At 38.6% G+C, this 16,673-nt stretch overlaps 1 pseudogene; it reads right to left on the bottom strand.

Annotated features, from left to right (window-relative positions):
* The window catches only part of LOC105709008 (keratin, type II cytoskeletal 8-like), an 84,841-nt pseudogene that overhangs the window by 28,216 nt on the left and 39,952 nt on the right, over positions 1 to 16,673 (bottom strand).

Here is a 16,673-nt window from a genome sequence, read left to right as displayed (position 1 = left end):
TGGTCATGAAGTCCTTGCGTACGCCTATGTCCTGAATGGTTTTGCCTAGGTTTTCTTCTAGGGTTTTTATGGTGTTAGGTCTTATGTTTAAGTCTTTAATCCATCTGGAGTCAATTTTAGTGTAAGGTGTCAGGAAGGGGTCCAGTTTCTGCTTTCTGCATATGGCTAGCCAGTTTTCCCAACACCACTTATTAAACAGGGAATCCTTTCCCCATTGCTTGTTTTTATCAGGTTTGTCAAAGATCGGATGGTTGTAGATATGTTGTGTTGCCTCCAAGGCCTCTGTTCTGTTCCATTGGTCTATATCTCTGTTTTGGTACCAGTATCATGCTGTTTTGATTACTGTAGCCTTGTAGTATAGTTTGATGTCCGGTAGTGTGATGCCTCCCACTTTGTTCTTTTTGCTTAGAATTGACTTGGCTATGCGGCCTCTCTTTTGGTTCCATATGAAGTTTAAGGTGGTTTTTTCCAGTTCTGTGAAGAAGGTCATTGGTAGCTTGATGGGGATAGCATTGAATCTGTAAATTACTTTGGGCAGTATGGCCATTTTCACGATATTGATTCTTCCTAACCATGAACATGGAATGTTTCTCCATCTGTTTGTGTCCTCTCTTATTTCGTTGAGCAGTGGTTTGTAGTTCTCCTTAAAGAGGTCCTTTACGTTTCTTGTTAGTTGTATTCCTAGGTATTTTATTCTCTTTGTAGCAATTGTGAATGGCAGTTCATTCTTGATTTGGCTCTCTTTAAGTCTGTTATTGGTGTATAGGAATGCTTGTGATTTTTGCACATTGATTTTGTATCCTGAGACTTTGCTGAAGTTGCTTATCAGTTTCAGGAGATTTTGGGCTGAGATGATGGGGTCTTCTAGATATACAATCATGTCATCTGCAAATAGAGACAATTTGACTTCCTCTTTTCCTAACTGAATACTCTTTATTTCTTTTTCTTGCCTGATTGCTCTGGCTAGAACTTCCAGTACTATATTGAATAGGAGTGGTGAGAGAGGGCATCCTTGTCTAGTGCCAGATTTCAAAGGGAATGCTTCCAGTTTTTGCCCATTCAGTATGATATTGGCTGTCGGTTTGTCGTAAATAGCTTTTATTATTTTGAGATACGTTCCATTGATACCTAGTTTATTGAGGGTTTTTACCATAAAGGGCTGTTGAATTTTGTTGGAGGCCTTCTCTGCATCAATTGAGATAATCATGTTGTTTTTGTCTTTGGTTCTGTTTATGTGGTGAATTATATTTATAGACTTGCATATGTTGAACCAGCCTTGCATCCCCGGGATGAATCCTACTTGATCATTGTGGATAAGCTTTTTGATGTGCTGTAGCAATCGGCTTGCCCATATTTTATTGAAGATTTTTGCATCTATATTCATCATGGATATTGGCCTGTAGTTTTCTTTTCTTGTTGAGTCTCTGCCGGGTTTTAGTATCAGGATGATGTTGGTCTCATAAAATGATTTGGGAAGGATTCCCTCTTTTTGGATTCTTTGGAATAGTTTCAGTAGGAATGGTACCAGTTCCTCTTTGTATGTCTGGTAGAATTCGGCTGTGAACCCATCTGGACCTGGGCTTTTTTTGGGTGGTAGGCTCTTAATTGCTGCCTCGACTTCAGACCTTGTTATTGGTCTATTCAGGGTTTTGACTTCTTCCTGGTGTAGGCTTGGGAGGAGGCAACTGTCCAGGAATTTATCCATTTCTTCCAGGTTTTTTAGTTTATGTGCATAGAATTGTTTGTAATAATCTCTGATGATGGTTTGAATTTCTGTGGAATCTGTGGTGATATCCCCTTTATCATTTTTTATTGCATCTATTTGGTTATTCTCTCTTTTCTTTTTTATTAATCTGGCTAGTGGTCTATTTTGTTGATCTTTTCAAAAAACCAGCTCCTGGATTTATTGATTTTTTGAAGGGTTTTTTGTGTCTCTATCTCCTTCAATTCTGCTCTGATCTTAGTTATTTCTTGTCTTCTGCTAGGTTTCGAGTTTTTTTTATCTTGCTCCTCTAGCTCTTTCAATTTTGACGATAGAGTTTCAATTTTAGATCTCTCCTTTCTTCTCATGTGGGCACTTATTGCTATATATTTTCCTCTAAAGACTGCTTTAAATGTGTCCCAGAGATTCTCGTATGTGGCGTCTTCGTTCTTGTTGGTTTCGAAAAACATCTTTATTTCTGCCTTCATTTCATTATTTATCCAGTCAACATTCAAGAAAAAGTTGTTCAGTTTCCATGAAGCTGTGCGGTTCTGGGTTGGTTTCTGAATTCTGAGTTCTAACTTGATTGTACCGTGGTCTGAGAGACTGTTTGTTATGGTTTCCGTTCTTTTGCATTTGCTGAGGAGTGATTTACTTCCAATTATGTGGTCAATTTTAGAGTAGGTGTGATGTGGTGCTGAGAAGAATGTATATTCTGTGGATTTGGGCTGGAGAGTTCTGTAAATGTCTATTAGGTTTGCTTGGTCCAGGTCTGAGTTCAAGTCCTGGATATCCTTGTTAATTTTCTGTCTTGTTGATCTGTCTAATATTGACAATGGTGTGTTGAAATCTCCCACTATTATTGTGTGGGAGTCTAAGTCTCTTTGTAAGTCATTAAGAACTTGCCTTATGTATCTGGGTGCTCCTGTATTAGGTGCATATATATTTAGGATCGTTAGCTCTTCTTGTGGCCTTGATCCTTTTACCATTATGTAATGTCCTTCTTTGTCTCTTTTGATCTTTGTTGCTTTAAAGTCTATTTTATCAGAGATGAGAATTGCAACTCCTGCTTTTTTTTTTGCTCTCCATTTGCTTGGTAAATCTTCCTCCATCCCTTTATTTTGAGCCTTTGTGTATCCTTGCATGTGAGGTGGGTTTCCTGGATACAGCACACTGATGGGTTTTGGCTTTTTATCCAATTTGCCAGTTCGTGTCTTTTGATTGGGGCATTTAGTCCATTTACATTTAGGGTTAATATTGTTATGTGTCAATCTGATCCTGCCATTTTGATGCTAGCTGGCTGTTTTGCCTGTTGGTTGATGCAGATTCTTCATTGTGTTGATGCCCTTTACCATTTGGTGTGTTTTTGGAGTGGCTGGTACTGGTTGTTCTCTTCTATGTGTAGTGCCTCTTTTAGGAGCTCTTGTAAAGCAGGTCTGGTGGTAATGAAATCTCTGAGTACTTGCTCATTCACAAAGGATTTTATTTTTCCTTCACTTATGAAGCTTAGTTTGGCTGGATATGAAATTCTGGGTTGAAAGTTCTTTTCTTTAAGGATGTTGAATATTGGCCCCCACTCTCTTCTGGCTTGTAGGGTTTCTGCTGAGGGATCTGCTGTGAGTCTGATGGGCTTCCCTTTGTGGGTAACCTGACCCTTCTCTCTGACTGCCCTTAGTATTTTCTCCTTCATTTCAATCCTGGTGAATCTGACAATTATGTGCCTTGGGGTTGTTCTTCTTGAGGAATATCTTTGTGGTGTTCTTTGTATTTCCTGGACTTGAATATTGGCCTGCCTTGCTAGGTTGGGGAAGCTTTCCTGGATAATATCCTGAAGAGTATTTTCCAGCTTGGATGCATTCTCTTTGTCACATTCAGGTACACCTATCAAACATAGATTAGGTCTTTTCACATAGTCCCATATTTCTTTGAGACTTTGTTCATTCCTTTTTACCCTGTTTTCTCTAATCTTGCCTTCTCGTTTTATTTCATTGAGTTGATCTTCGACCTCTGATATCTTTTCTTCCGCTTGGTCAATTCGGCTGTTGAAACTTGTGCATGCTTCGCGAAGTTCTCGTGTTGTGTTTTTTAGCACCATCAATTCACTTATATTCCTCTCTAAGTTGTCCATTCTCATTAGCATTTCGTCAAATCTTCTTTCAAGGTTCTTAGTTTCTTTGCATTGGGTTAGAACATGTTCTTTTAGCTCACAGAAGTTTCTATTACCCACTTTCTGAAGGCTGATTTTGTCATTTCATCACACTCATTCTCCATCCAGTCTTGTTCCCTTGCTGGTGAGGAGTTGTGATCCCTTGTAGGAGGAGAGGTGTTCTGGTTTCAGGTGTTTTCATCTTTTTTGCACTGGTTTCTTCCCATCTTTGTGGATTTATCCACCTGTCGGCTTTGTAGTTGTTGACTTTCTGATTGGGTCTCTGAGTGGACGTCCTGTTTGTTGTTGATGAAGTTATTTCTGTTTCTTAGTTTTCCTTTTAACTGTCTGGCCTCTCTGCTATAGGACTGCTGAGGTCCACTCCAGGCCCTGCTTGCCTCAGGATTACTTGCAGCAGCTGCCAAACAGTAAAGGTTGCTACCAGTTTCTTCTTCTGCTTTGTCCCAGAAGGATACCTGCCAAATGTCAGTCTGAGCTCTCCTTTATGAGGTGACTCTTTGGATATATGGGGGTCAGGAAGCTGCTTGAGGAAACAGTCTGTCCTTTATATTATCTCAGGTGCTGAGCTGTGAGCCCCGTTGTTCATTCAGAGCTGCTGGGCTGGTAAATTTAAGTCTGCAGCAGCAGGACTCATAAGCCCCCTTTTTGTTTCCCAGGTATTCTGTCCCAGGGAGTTAGGGCTTTATGAGTTTCCGCTGTGCTGCTGCCTTTTTTTTTTCTTCAGGGCTGCCCTGCCCACAAGGAGGCAGCCTAGTCACTCTCAGCCTGCAGAGGCTTCGCTGAGCTGCTGTGGGCTCCGCCTAGCTGCCATGTGAACTTCCCTGCAGTCCTGTTTATATGGGTGTAGTTAGAACTGCTTCCGCTGTGTTGGCCCACCTCTGTAATGACGGACTCTCTCTGTAATGGCGGGTTGCCTCAGTAATGGCAGTCTGCCTCAGTAATGGCGGATGCCCCTCCCCTACAGAGCTGGACCATCCCGGGTTCAGCTGTGCTTGCTGTGAAACTCTCAACTCTGAACGTTTCCAATTGCTGTTTTTTTGTTTTTGTTTTTATGGGGGTGGGATCAGCCGACCCTGATCACCTGGCTCCCTGTCTCAGAGCCTTTTGTTTTTTAGTTGAACGGTCGGCTCTCTCCCAGGTGTCCTGGTTGCCTGTTGAATACGCGCCAGGATCTGTGTGATTTCCCGTGCGGCAACCCACTGTGCCGGTTGAAACTGCGGCTCTGAGATTTGTGGCACTTTTTTTGCCCAGGAATCTCCTGGTCTGGCTCCCTGTTTCAGCTCCCCTTGCTGGCTAAGTGGGAACACAGTCCCGTTTACTCTGCACTGGGAGCTGCTGTGATGGGGAGCAGGCAAAAGAGCCGCACCGGCCAAAACAGCCGCCCTGGTGACCCGTGGGGCTCCTCCGCCTGGGAATCTCCTGGTCTGTGGGCAATAAAAATCCATCTGGAAATGTGTCATCCACTCACCCTCTGCACTTTCACTCGGAGCTGCAATCCTGAGCTGCATCTAACCGGCCAGCTTGGAACTCCCATCTCTCTCAGCATTTTTAATGTCATGCCATTGCTTTCTGACCACCAGAGTTTCTTTTTTTTTTTAACTTTTTATTTTTTATTTCTAGTTCTGGAGTACATGTGCAGGATGTGCAGGTTTGTTACATAGGTAGACGTGTGCCATAGTGTTTTGTTGTACCTATCAACCCATAACCTAGGTATTAAGCCCAGCATGCATAAGTTCTTTTTCCTAATACTCTCCCTCCTCTCATCCCATCCTCTGATAGGCACCAGTGTGTGTTAATAGGGATTGCATTGACTTTATAAATTGTTTTGGGTAATATGTACATTTTAACAATATTTATTCTATAATCCATGAACATGGAATACCTTTCCTTTTTGTGTATGTCCTCTTCAATTTCTTTCATCAAGATTTTATACTTTCTATTATAGAGATCTTTCACTCCTTTGGTTTATTTCTAGGTATTTTATTTTATTTGTAGCACTTGTAAATGGGATTACTCTCAATTTTTTTATTATTATTATTTAGTGTTGGCATGTAGAAATGCTACTGATTGGTTGGTCACAGTGGTTCACACCTGTGATCCCAGCACATTGGGAGACCAAGGAGGGCAAATCACCTGAGGTCAGGAGTTTGAGACCAGCCTGACCAACATGGTAAAACCCTGTATCTACTTTAAAAATATAAAAGATTAGCCAGGCATGGTGGCATATGCCTGTCATCTCAGCTACTTGGGAGGCTGAGGCACAAGAATCACTTGAATGCGGGAGACAGAGGTTGCGGTGAGCCAAGATCATGCCACTGCACTCCAGCCTGGTTGAAAAAGTGAGACTCTATCTCAAAAAAAAAAAAAAAAAAATGCTAATGATTGTTGTATGTTGATTTTGTATCCTCGAACTTTACTGATAGTATTTTGGTGGCATCTTAAGGTTTTTCCAAAAATAAGATCATATCATCTTCAAACAGGGTAATTTGACTTTTTTCTTTTGAAATTGAATGCTCTTTATTTCTTTTTCTTGTCTGATTTCTCTAGCTAGGACTTCCTGAACTATGTTAACAGTGGTGAAAGTGAGCAACCTTGTGGTGTTCCCGATCTTAGAGGAAAGGTTTTCAATTTTTCCCAGCTCAGTATAGTATTAGCTGAGTGTCTGTCATATATGGCTTCTGTTGTGTTGAGGTGTGTTGTTTCCCAGTGTTTTGAGAGTTTTTATAATAAGGGGATGTTGAATTTTATCAAATGCTCTCTCAGTATTTATTGAAATGATCATATGGTTTTTGTTCTTCATTCTGTTGATACAATGTATCACATGGATTGATTTGTATATGTTGAGCCATTCTTGCATTCCTGGAACAAATACCACTTAACCTTGATAATGTTTTTAATATGTTGTTGATTTCAGTTTGCTGGCATTTGCTGAAGATTTTTACATCAATGTTCACAGAGATACTTGTCTGTAGTCTTTTATTTATTTATTTTTTTTAATGTGTCTTTCTCTGGTCTTGGCATCAGGGTAATACTGCCCTTGTGAAATGTGTTTGGAAGTATTTCCTCCTCCTCTATTTTTCACAATAGTTTGAGTAGTATTTGTATTAGTTCTTTGAATGTTTAGTAAAATTCAGCAGTGAAGCTATTGGGTTGCAGATTTTCTTTGCTAAAAAACTCTTCTTAATAAAACAGATTTTTATTAAGGTTTTGATTTTATTAATTGTTATGTGTCTATTCAGTTTTTTATTTCTTCATAGTTCATTCTGGATAGGTTTAGTGCATGTAGTAATTTGTCTATTCTAGGTTTTCTAATTTACTGTCATATAGTTTCTCATAGTAGTCAGTAGTTTCTAATGATCATTTGAATTTCTTCAGTATGCATTGAATGTCTTCTTTTTTGTCTCTGATTTTATGTATTTGGGTCTTCTCTTCTTTTTTAGTGTAAGTAACTAAAAGCCTATTGAGTTTATTTTTTTAAAAAGTGAACTTTTTATTTCACTGATTTTTATACTTTTTCCATATAAATTTTATTTATTTCTGCTCTGATATTTACTATTTCTTTTTTTCTACTAATTTTATATTTTTTTATTCTTGGTTTTATAGTTCTTTAAGATTCATCTTTAGTTCATTTGTTTAAAGATTTTCTACTTCTTTGATGGAGACAATCATTGCCATAAATTTTCCTTTCATTGCTTTTGCTGTATCCTATAGGTTTTGGTATGTTATTTCCATTTTCATTTGTTTCAATAAATTTTTAAAGTTTCTTCCTAATTTCTTCACTCACTGGTCATTCAGAAGCAAATCATTTAATTTTCATGTTTGTGTAATTTCCAAATTCCTCTTGTTATTGATTTCCAGTTTTATTGCATTTAGTCAGAAAAAAATATATAATTTCAATTTTTGGTTTTTTTAAAAACTGGTTTTGTAGCCTAACATATGTTCTATCCTTGAGAATATACCATTTGCTGAGGAAAGGAATGTGTATTCTGCAGCTGTTAGATGAAATATTCTATATATATCTGTTGGATCCATTTGGTCTATAATGCATACTAAGTTCAATGTTTCTTACTTAATTTACTTTCTGGATGATCTGTCCAATATTGAAAGTGGAGTGTTGAAGTCTCCAGTTATTATTGTATTGGTGTCCATCTCTCTCTTTAGCTCTAATAGTATTTGCTTTCTATATCTGAGTGCTCTGTCACTTTCTAGAATTCTTATAATCGTCTGATATTTTATATTTAATTTTTTAATTCATTGTGAGTTTTTATATATGGTGAAAGACAAGGATCTAGTTTCATTCCTCTATATTTGGCTAACTATTCCAACACCATTTGTTGACTATTGAGTCCTGTTCCCATTGTTTATTTTTGCTTTCTTTGTCAAAGATGTATGTATGTATGTATGGCTGTAGTTGTATGGCTTTATTTCTGGATTCTTTATTTTATTCTCTTGGCTTATGTGTTTGTTTTTGTACCAGTACCATGCTGTTTTGGTTGCTGTAGCCTTACAATATATTTTGAAGTTAGGTAGTGTGATGCCTTCAGCTTTGTTCTTTCTGATTAGGATTACTTAGCTACTTGGGATCTTTTTTGTTCCAGCTTTTTCTAATTCTGTGCAAAATGACATTTGTGGCTTAAGAGGAATATCATTGAATTTGAAGATTGCTTTCAGCAGAATTGCCATTTTAACAATATTCATTCTTTCAAATCATGAGCATGAAATAAATTCCTTTGATTTGTCATGTCTCTAACTTATTTCAGCAGTGTTTGTAGTTCTCCTTGTAGAGATCTTTTACCACCTTGAAAAGATTAATATTCCTAGATAATTTTAATGTGTGTGTGTGTTTCTATTGTAAATCAGATTGTGTTCTTCATTTGGCTACCAGCTTAAATATTATTGGTATATAGATATGTTACTGGTTTTGTACATTGATTTTGTATCTTGGAACTTTACTAAATTCATTTATCAGTTCCAGGGCTCTTTTGATGAAGTCTTTAGGTATAGAATTCTATGATTATAAAAGAAAGAAAGTTTGACATTTTGTTTTCCTATTTGGATACCTTTCCTTTCTTTATCTTGCCAAATTGTTTTGGCTAGGACCTCCTTGGGCTTGTATTTTTATCCATACAGCCACTCTGTGTAGTTTGACTGTGGGGTTTATTCCATTTACATTTAATATTATTATTAATAAGTAAGGATTTACCACTGCCATTTTGTTATTTGTTTTCTGAATGTTTTGTGATCTCCTCTTTCTCCCTTCCTATATTACTTCCTGGCTTTCTTTTTAGGAAAGTAATATTATCTGGCTTGACATTTTAATTTCTCGATTTTTATTTATTTATTTTTTGGTGAATCTGTTGTAGGTTTTTTTGATGAGTTTACCATGAGGCTTGTGAATAACATCTTATAACCCATTATTTTAAACTGAGGACAATTTAATACTTATGCATAAACAAAAAGAAAACTAACAAAATTCTATACTATAACTTCATCCCCCCACTTTTGCTATTTCTGTTTATATATGATAATACAGTCCATGTTTTTAAAAGTGGTTGTTGTTAATTTTTTACATTTGTTTTTTGTTTAAGTTCTGGGATACATGTGAAGAACGTGCAGGTTTGTTACATAGGTATACATTTGCCATGATGGTTTGCCGCACCTATCAACCTGTTATCTAGGTTTTAAGCCTAACATGCATTAGGTACTTGTCCTAATGCTCTCCCTCCCTTGTAGTTATTTTTTATTGGTTCATCTTTTAGTATTTCTATTTAAGATAAGAATAGTTTACACATCACAATTACAGTGTTATAATATGTGTTCTTCTGGGTACTTAACTATTATCAGTGAGTTTTATACCTTTGATAATTTCTTACTGCTCATTGACATCCTTTTACTTACCAACTGAAGAACTCCCTTTAGTATTTCTTGCAGTACAGGTTTGGTGTTGATGAAATTTGCCTGGTAAAGTATTTATTTCTCCTTCATGTTTGAAGAATATTTTCACTGGATATACTATCCTGGCATAAAAGGTTATTTTTTTCTTTAGAACTTTAAACATAACATACCACGCCCTCCTGGCTTGTACGTTTTTCAGTGAGAAATCTGCTGCCAGACATACCGGAGCTTTTTTGTGTGTTATATGTTCCTTTTCTCTTGTTGCTTTTAGGATCCTTCCTTTATTCTTGTCTTTTGAAAGTTTGGTTAAATGTTTTGAGGTCACATTATTTGGGTTAAAACTGGTTGGTGTTCCATAACCTAATTGTCTTGAATATTGACATCTTTCTGTAAGTTTGGGAAGTTCTCTGTTATTATCCCTTTTAATAAACATTCTAACCTGATCTCTCCTTTTAATTCTTCTTTAAAGCTGATAATTTAGATTTTTTTTCTTTTTAGACTATTTTCTATATCTTGTAGGTGTGCTTTTTTATAATTCTTTTTTCTTTTGTCTCATCTGTGTATTTTCAAGTAACCTATATCTAAGGCAACTAATTTATTATTCTGCTTGATCAATTCCACTGTTAGAGACTATGATGCATTCTTCAATTTTTCAATTGAATTCTTTTCTGCATCTATTGAGATAATCATGTGGCTTTTTGCCTTTATTTCTGTTTATGTGATGAATCACATTGATTGATTGATTTGCATAGGTTGAACCAAATTTGCATCCTGAGAATGAAGCCCAATTGATTGTGGTGGATAAGCTTTTTGATGTGCTGTTGGATTTCGTTTCCCAGTATTTTATTTTATTGAGGGCATTTGCATTACTTTTCATCAAGTATATTGGGATTTGGTTCTTTGTTGTTGTATCTCTGCCAGGTTTTGGTATCAAATGATGCTGGTTTCATAGAGTTAGGGAGGAGTCCCACCTATTCCATTTTTTGAAATAGTTTCAGTAGAAATGATGCCAGCTCCACTTTGTACCTCTGGTAGAATCCAGCTGTAAATCCATCTAATCCTGGGCTTTTTTGATTGTTAGGCTATTACTGCCTCAATTTCAGAACTCATTATTGGTCTATTCAGGAATTCAGTTTCTTCCTGGTTCAGTCTTGTGAGGGTATATGTCTCCAGGAATTTATCAATTCCTTCTAGATTTTCTAGTTTATGTGCATAGAGGTGTTTATAGTATTCTCAGATAGTTGTTTGTATTTCTGTGGGGGCAGCAGTGGTATCCCCCTTATTATTTCTGATTGTATTTATTTGATTCTTATTTTTTTTTTAAGTCTAGGTAAAGGTCTAATTTTTTTGAAGGGTTTTGTCTCTGTATTTCCTTCAGTTTCACTATGATCTTGGTTACTCCTTGACTTCTGCTAGCTTTGAGATTTGTTTGCTGTTGGTTGTCTAGTTCTTTTAGTTGAGATATTAGTTTATTAACTTGAGATCATTCTAGCTTTTTGATGTGGGCATTTACTGCTATACATTCCCCTCTTTTCTCTTGAATTTGGTTAAAGAGTTCCATCAGGAACTCTTTAAAGATACCTATCAAGTCCAGAGCTGAGATTATGTCCTGAATATCTTTACTAATCTTTTGTCTCAATGATCTGTCTAATATTGTCATTGCAGTGTTAAAGTCTCCCACTAGGATTGTGTGGGTGTCTAAGTCTCTTTGTAGGTCTCTAAAAACTTGCTTTATGAATCTGTGTGCTCTTGTACTGGGCGTATTTCTACTTAGGATAGTTAGCTCTTCTTGTTGAATTGAACCCTTTACTGTTATGTAATGCCCTTTTTTATTTTTGATCTTTGTTGGTTTAAAGTTTGTTTTGACAGAAAGTAGAATTGCAACCCCTGCTTCTTTCTGTTTTCCATTTGCTTGGTAAATTTTCCTACATCCCTTTATTTTAAGCCTATGTGTGTCTTTGAATATGAGATGGGTCTCTTGAAGACAGCATACCAATGGAACTTAGCTCTTTATACAGCTTGCCATTCTGTGCCTTTTAATTGGGGCATTTAGCCCTTTTTTTTCCACATTAATATTGTTATGTGTGAATTGGATCCTGTCATAAAACAAGCTGGCTATTTTGCAGAATTGTTGATGTAATTACTTCATAATGTCACAGGTCTGGGTACTTCAGTGTGTTTTTGTAGTGGCTGGTAACAGTTTTTCATTTCTATATTAATGCTTCCTTCAGGAGATCTTGCAAGACAGGCATGGTGGTGATGAATTCCCTTAGCATTTAATTTTCTTAAAAGGATCTTATTTCTCCTTCACTTATAAAGCTTAGTTTGGCTGGATACGAAGTTCTGGGTTGAAAATTCTTTTAAGAATGTTCAGTATTAGTTCCCAATGTCTTCTGGCTTGTAGAGATTCCACTCAAAGGTCTGCTGTTAGGCTGATTGGTTTCCCTTTGTAGATTACCATACCTCGTTCTCTGGCTACCCTTAGCCTTTTTCTTCATTTCGACCTTGGAGAATCTGATGATTATGTATGTGTCTTGGGGTTGATCTTTTTGTGGAATATCATCTTACTGGGGTTCTCTGAATTTCCTGAAATATGTTTTCCAACTTGGTTTTGTTCTCCTTGTCTCTTTCACTTATACCAGTCAGTCAGTCATAGATTTGGTCTTTTTACATAGTCCCATATTTCCTGGAGGTTTTGTTTGTTGTTTTCATTCATTTGTCTCTATTCTTGTCTGCCTGTCTTATTTCTGAAAGGCACTCTTCAAGCTCAAAGATTCTCTCTTCTGCTTGGTTTATTTTGCTATTGATAATTGTGACTGTAGTGTGAGGTTCTCACGTTGTGTTTTTCAGCTCCATCAGGTCGGTTAGGTCTCTCTCTAAGCTTGCTATTCTGGCCATCAGTTTCTGAATTGTTTTATCAGAATTCTTATCTCCTTGCTCCTTTAGCTCAGCAGAGTTTATTACCCACCCTCTGAAATCTGCTTCTGTCAGTTCAGCCATCTCAGCCCATTTTTGTGTCCTTGCTGGAAAGGTGTCACAGTAATTTGGAGGAGGAAAGGCATTATGGTTTTTTGAGTTTTCAGTGTTTTTGCATTGATTCTTACTCATCTTTGTGGATTTATTTACCTTCAGTCTTTGAGGTTGCTCACCTTTGAATGAGATTTCTGTTGGGTCTTTTCTGCTGATGTTGTTGTTTTCTGTTTGTTTTTAACATCAGGCTACTGTACCATAGGGTTGTTGCAGTTTGCTGGAGGTATCACAAGTGAAGGCTGTGGAACAGCAAAGATGGCAGCCAGCTTCTTCCTCCGGAAGCTTCTTCTCAGGTGAGTACCAATATGTTGTCAGCCCACATGCACCTGCAGGAGGTGGCTGGAGCCCCTGTTCAGTGGTCTCACCCAGTCAGGAAGAACAGGATCAGGGACCTGCCCAAAGAAGCAGTCTGGCTAGTTTTGGGTAGAACAGGTTTGTTACTTTGGGATGGGACCCTTCCTTGTCCAGCTTGTATTCTCCAAAGCCAGCAGACTAGAGCAGCTGAGTAGACTGAACCACAGAGATGGTGGGTGCCTCTCCCTGCAGGAACTGGAACCCATCTCAGTTGGACTCCAACCCACTGCCATTGACAATGGGACTCAACTTGTGAGGTGCTGTGGAAGTGGGATCAACAAAACAATGTGGACCCCCTTCTTAGGGACATTTATGGATAAATTTCCCATCTTGCTGGGGATCCCAGGGCCGAGTATGCAAAATTCCTATTCTCTCTCTGTGTATCAGATTCAAGGCTCTGGTGGCATGGGCTTATGAATGGATCTCCTGATCTGTGGGCTACAAAGAAAGATCCATGGGAGAAGCATGGTTTCCCAGGTAAGGTTGGGCAAACACTCACCACTTTCCTTGGTTGGTGGTGGAGGTTCCCTTGGCTCCCTGCTGCTCCCAGGTGGGCCGTCACCCATCTCCACACTCTCCATGGGTTGTACTGTTTGCCTAGTCAGTCCCAATGTGAGAACCTGGATATTTCAGTTGAAGGTGCTGAGGTTCACTCCTCCCTTTTATTCCTCTCCATTAGTGTGCTGACCACAGTTGACTTTAATCAGCCATATTGGATTGATCACTCAAGAATGTGCCTTGACAGTGTTTTTCTAAAATGTACATAGAAACACAAAAGATCTAGAATAACCAAACAATTTCAAGGAATCCTTCAAAATAAAAATAGACAACTTACTTTACAAATAAAATATTTGAATAGACACTTTACTAAAGATATATGAATGACAAAGAGGTTTATCAAATGATGCTTAATATCATTAATAATGAAGGACATGCAAAAAATACAAAGAGCTATTACTAACACACTTATTAGAATGGCTAAAAATAAAACCAAAGAGCTAATTATACTAAATGCTGATGTACAGAAATTGTGGGGATCTTTCAGAAGAGGGGGACACATGGGGAAAGAGCTCCAGGAATCTGCATGATCCAGCATTGCGAAGCTTATAGTCACATCTGGCATTCAAATAAAAGTTAGTAGACAAATGAAATAACAAACAGGACACATCTCCATAACCAGGAAAAAAAAAGTCAATAGAAACACGGAAGTGGGGGATCTGGCGATATGGCAGAATAGGAAGAGCTACAGTCTGCAGCTCCCAGGGAGGCAAACAAAGAAGGCATGTGATTTCTGCATTTCCAACTGAGGTACCCTGTTCATCTCATTGGGACTGGTTAGGCAGTGGGTCCAACCCATGGAGGGTGAGCAGAAGCAGGGTGGGGTGTCACCTCACCTGAGAAGTGCAAGAAGCAGGGGGCCTCGCTTTCCCAGCCAAGGAAAGCTGTGAGCAACTGTGCTATCTGGCCCAGATACTATGCTTTTCCCATGGTTTTTGCAATCTCCTGACCAGGAGTTTTCTTCATGTCCCTACACCACCAGGGACCTGGGTTTCAAGCACAAAACTAGGTGGCTGTTTGGGCAGACACCAAGCTAGCTGTAGGAGTGTTTTTCCATACTCCAGTGGTGCCTGGAACTCCAGTGACATAGAACCATTTACTCTTCTAGAAAGAGGGCTGAAGCCAGGGAGCCAAGTGGTCTCATTCAGCAGGTCCCAATCCCATAGAGCCCAGCAAGCTAAGAACCACTGGCTTGAAATTCTCACTGCCAGCACAGCAGTCTAAATTTGACCTGGAATGATCAAGCTTTGTGGGAAGGGGCATCCACCATTACCTGAGGCTTGAGTAGATGGTTTTATCCTGACAGTGCTAAGAAGGCCTGGAAATATTTACTGGACAACACTCAACACAGCACAGCAAAACAGCTGTGGCCAGACTGCCTCTCCAGATTCCTCTTTACTGGGCAGGGCATCTCTGAAAGAAAAAAAGCAGCCCCAGTTAGGGGCTTATAGATAAAACTCCCATCTACCGGGTACAGAGCACCTGGAAGAAGGGGCGGCTATGGGCACAGCTTCATTAGACTTAATGGTTCCTGGCTGCCAGCTGTGAAGAAAATAGTCTATCCTTACAAGGAAGGTTCTCCCAGCACAGTGCTGGAAGCTCTGTTAAGGGACAGACTGCCTCCTCAAGTGGGTCCCTGAACTCTGTGCCTCCTGACTGGGAGACACCTCCCAACAGAGGTTGACAGATACCTGATATGGGAGCACTACAGCTGGCATCAGGCTGGTGCCCTTCTGGGACAAAGCTTCCAGAGGAAGAAGCACGCAGCAATGTTTGCTGTTCTGCAGCCTCTACTGGTGATACACAGGCAAATAGGTTCTGGAGTTGACTTCCAGCAAACCTGCAGAAGAGGCTACTGTTAGAAGAAAAACTAACAAATAGAAAGCAGTAACATCAAAATCAACAAAAAGAAGCCCCACACAGAAACCCCATTCAAAGTTCATCAGCCTCAAAGATCAAAGGTAGATAAAGCCACAAAGATGAGAAAAAGCCAGCAGAAAAATGCTGACAATTCCAAAAATCAGAACGCCTCTTCTCCTCCAAATGATCAAAATGCCTCTCCAGCAAGGGCACAAAACTGGACAGATAATGAGTTTGACAAATTGACAGAAGTAAGCTTCAGAATGTGGGTAATAACATACTCCTCTGAGCTAAAGGAGCATATTTTAACATAATTCAGAGAAGCTAAGTACCTTGATAAAAAGAAGTTACATACTGCTAGCTAGAATAACCAGTTTAGAGAGAAACATAAATGACCTGATGGAGCTGAAAAACACAGCACAAGAACTTTGTGAAGCATACACAAGTATCAATAGCTGAATCAATTAGAGCAGAAGAAAGGATATCAGAGATTAAAGATCAACTTACTGAAATAAGCTGTGAAGAGAAGATTAGAGAAAAAAGAATGAAAAGAGTGAACAAAGCCTCCAAAAAAATATGAACATGAAAAGATGACAAAACTTAAAAGTGATTAGGTTGAAACAAAGGAAAAAATGTTCAGGGCAGCCAGAAAGAAAGGTCAGGTTACCTACAAAGGGAAGCCCATCAGACTAACAAAAACAGTAAACCTCTTTGCAGAAACCCCACAAGTTAGAAGACAGTGGGGGCATATGTTCAACAACATTCTTAAAGAAAGAAAAAGATTTTCAACCTAGAATTTCATATCCAGCCAAACTAAGCTTCATATGTGAAGGAGACAAGCAAATGCTGAGGGATTTTGCCACCACCAGGCCTACCTTACAAGAGCTCCTGAAGGAAGCACTAAATATGGAAGGGAAAAAATGGTATCATCAGCCACTGCAAAAACATACCAAAATAATATAAAGACCAACAATACTATGAAGAAACTGTATCAACTAATGGGCAAAATAACCAGCTAGCATCATAATGACAGGATCAAAGTCATGCATAACAATATTAACCTTAAATATAAATGGGCTAAATGCCCCAATTAAAAGGCACAGACTG

This window comes from Aotus nancymaae, unplaced genomic scaffold (assembly GCF_030222135.1).
Source record: "Aotus nancymaae isolate 86718 unplaced genomic scaffold, 86718_ANA_hifiasm-v0.15.2.pri h1tg000020l, whole genome shotgun sequence".
Lineage (NCBI taxonomy): Eukaryota > Metazoa > Chordata > Mammalia > Primates > Aotidae > Aotus > Aotus nancymaae.
The sequence above is the reverse complement of the archived record's forward strand: the minus strand, read 5'-3'. Positions and strand labels throughout refer to the sequence as shown.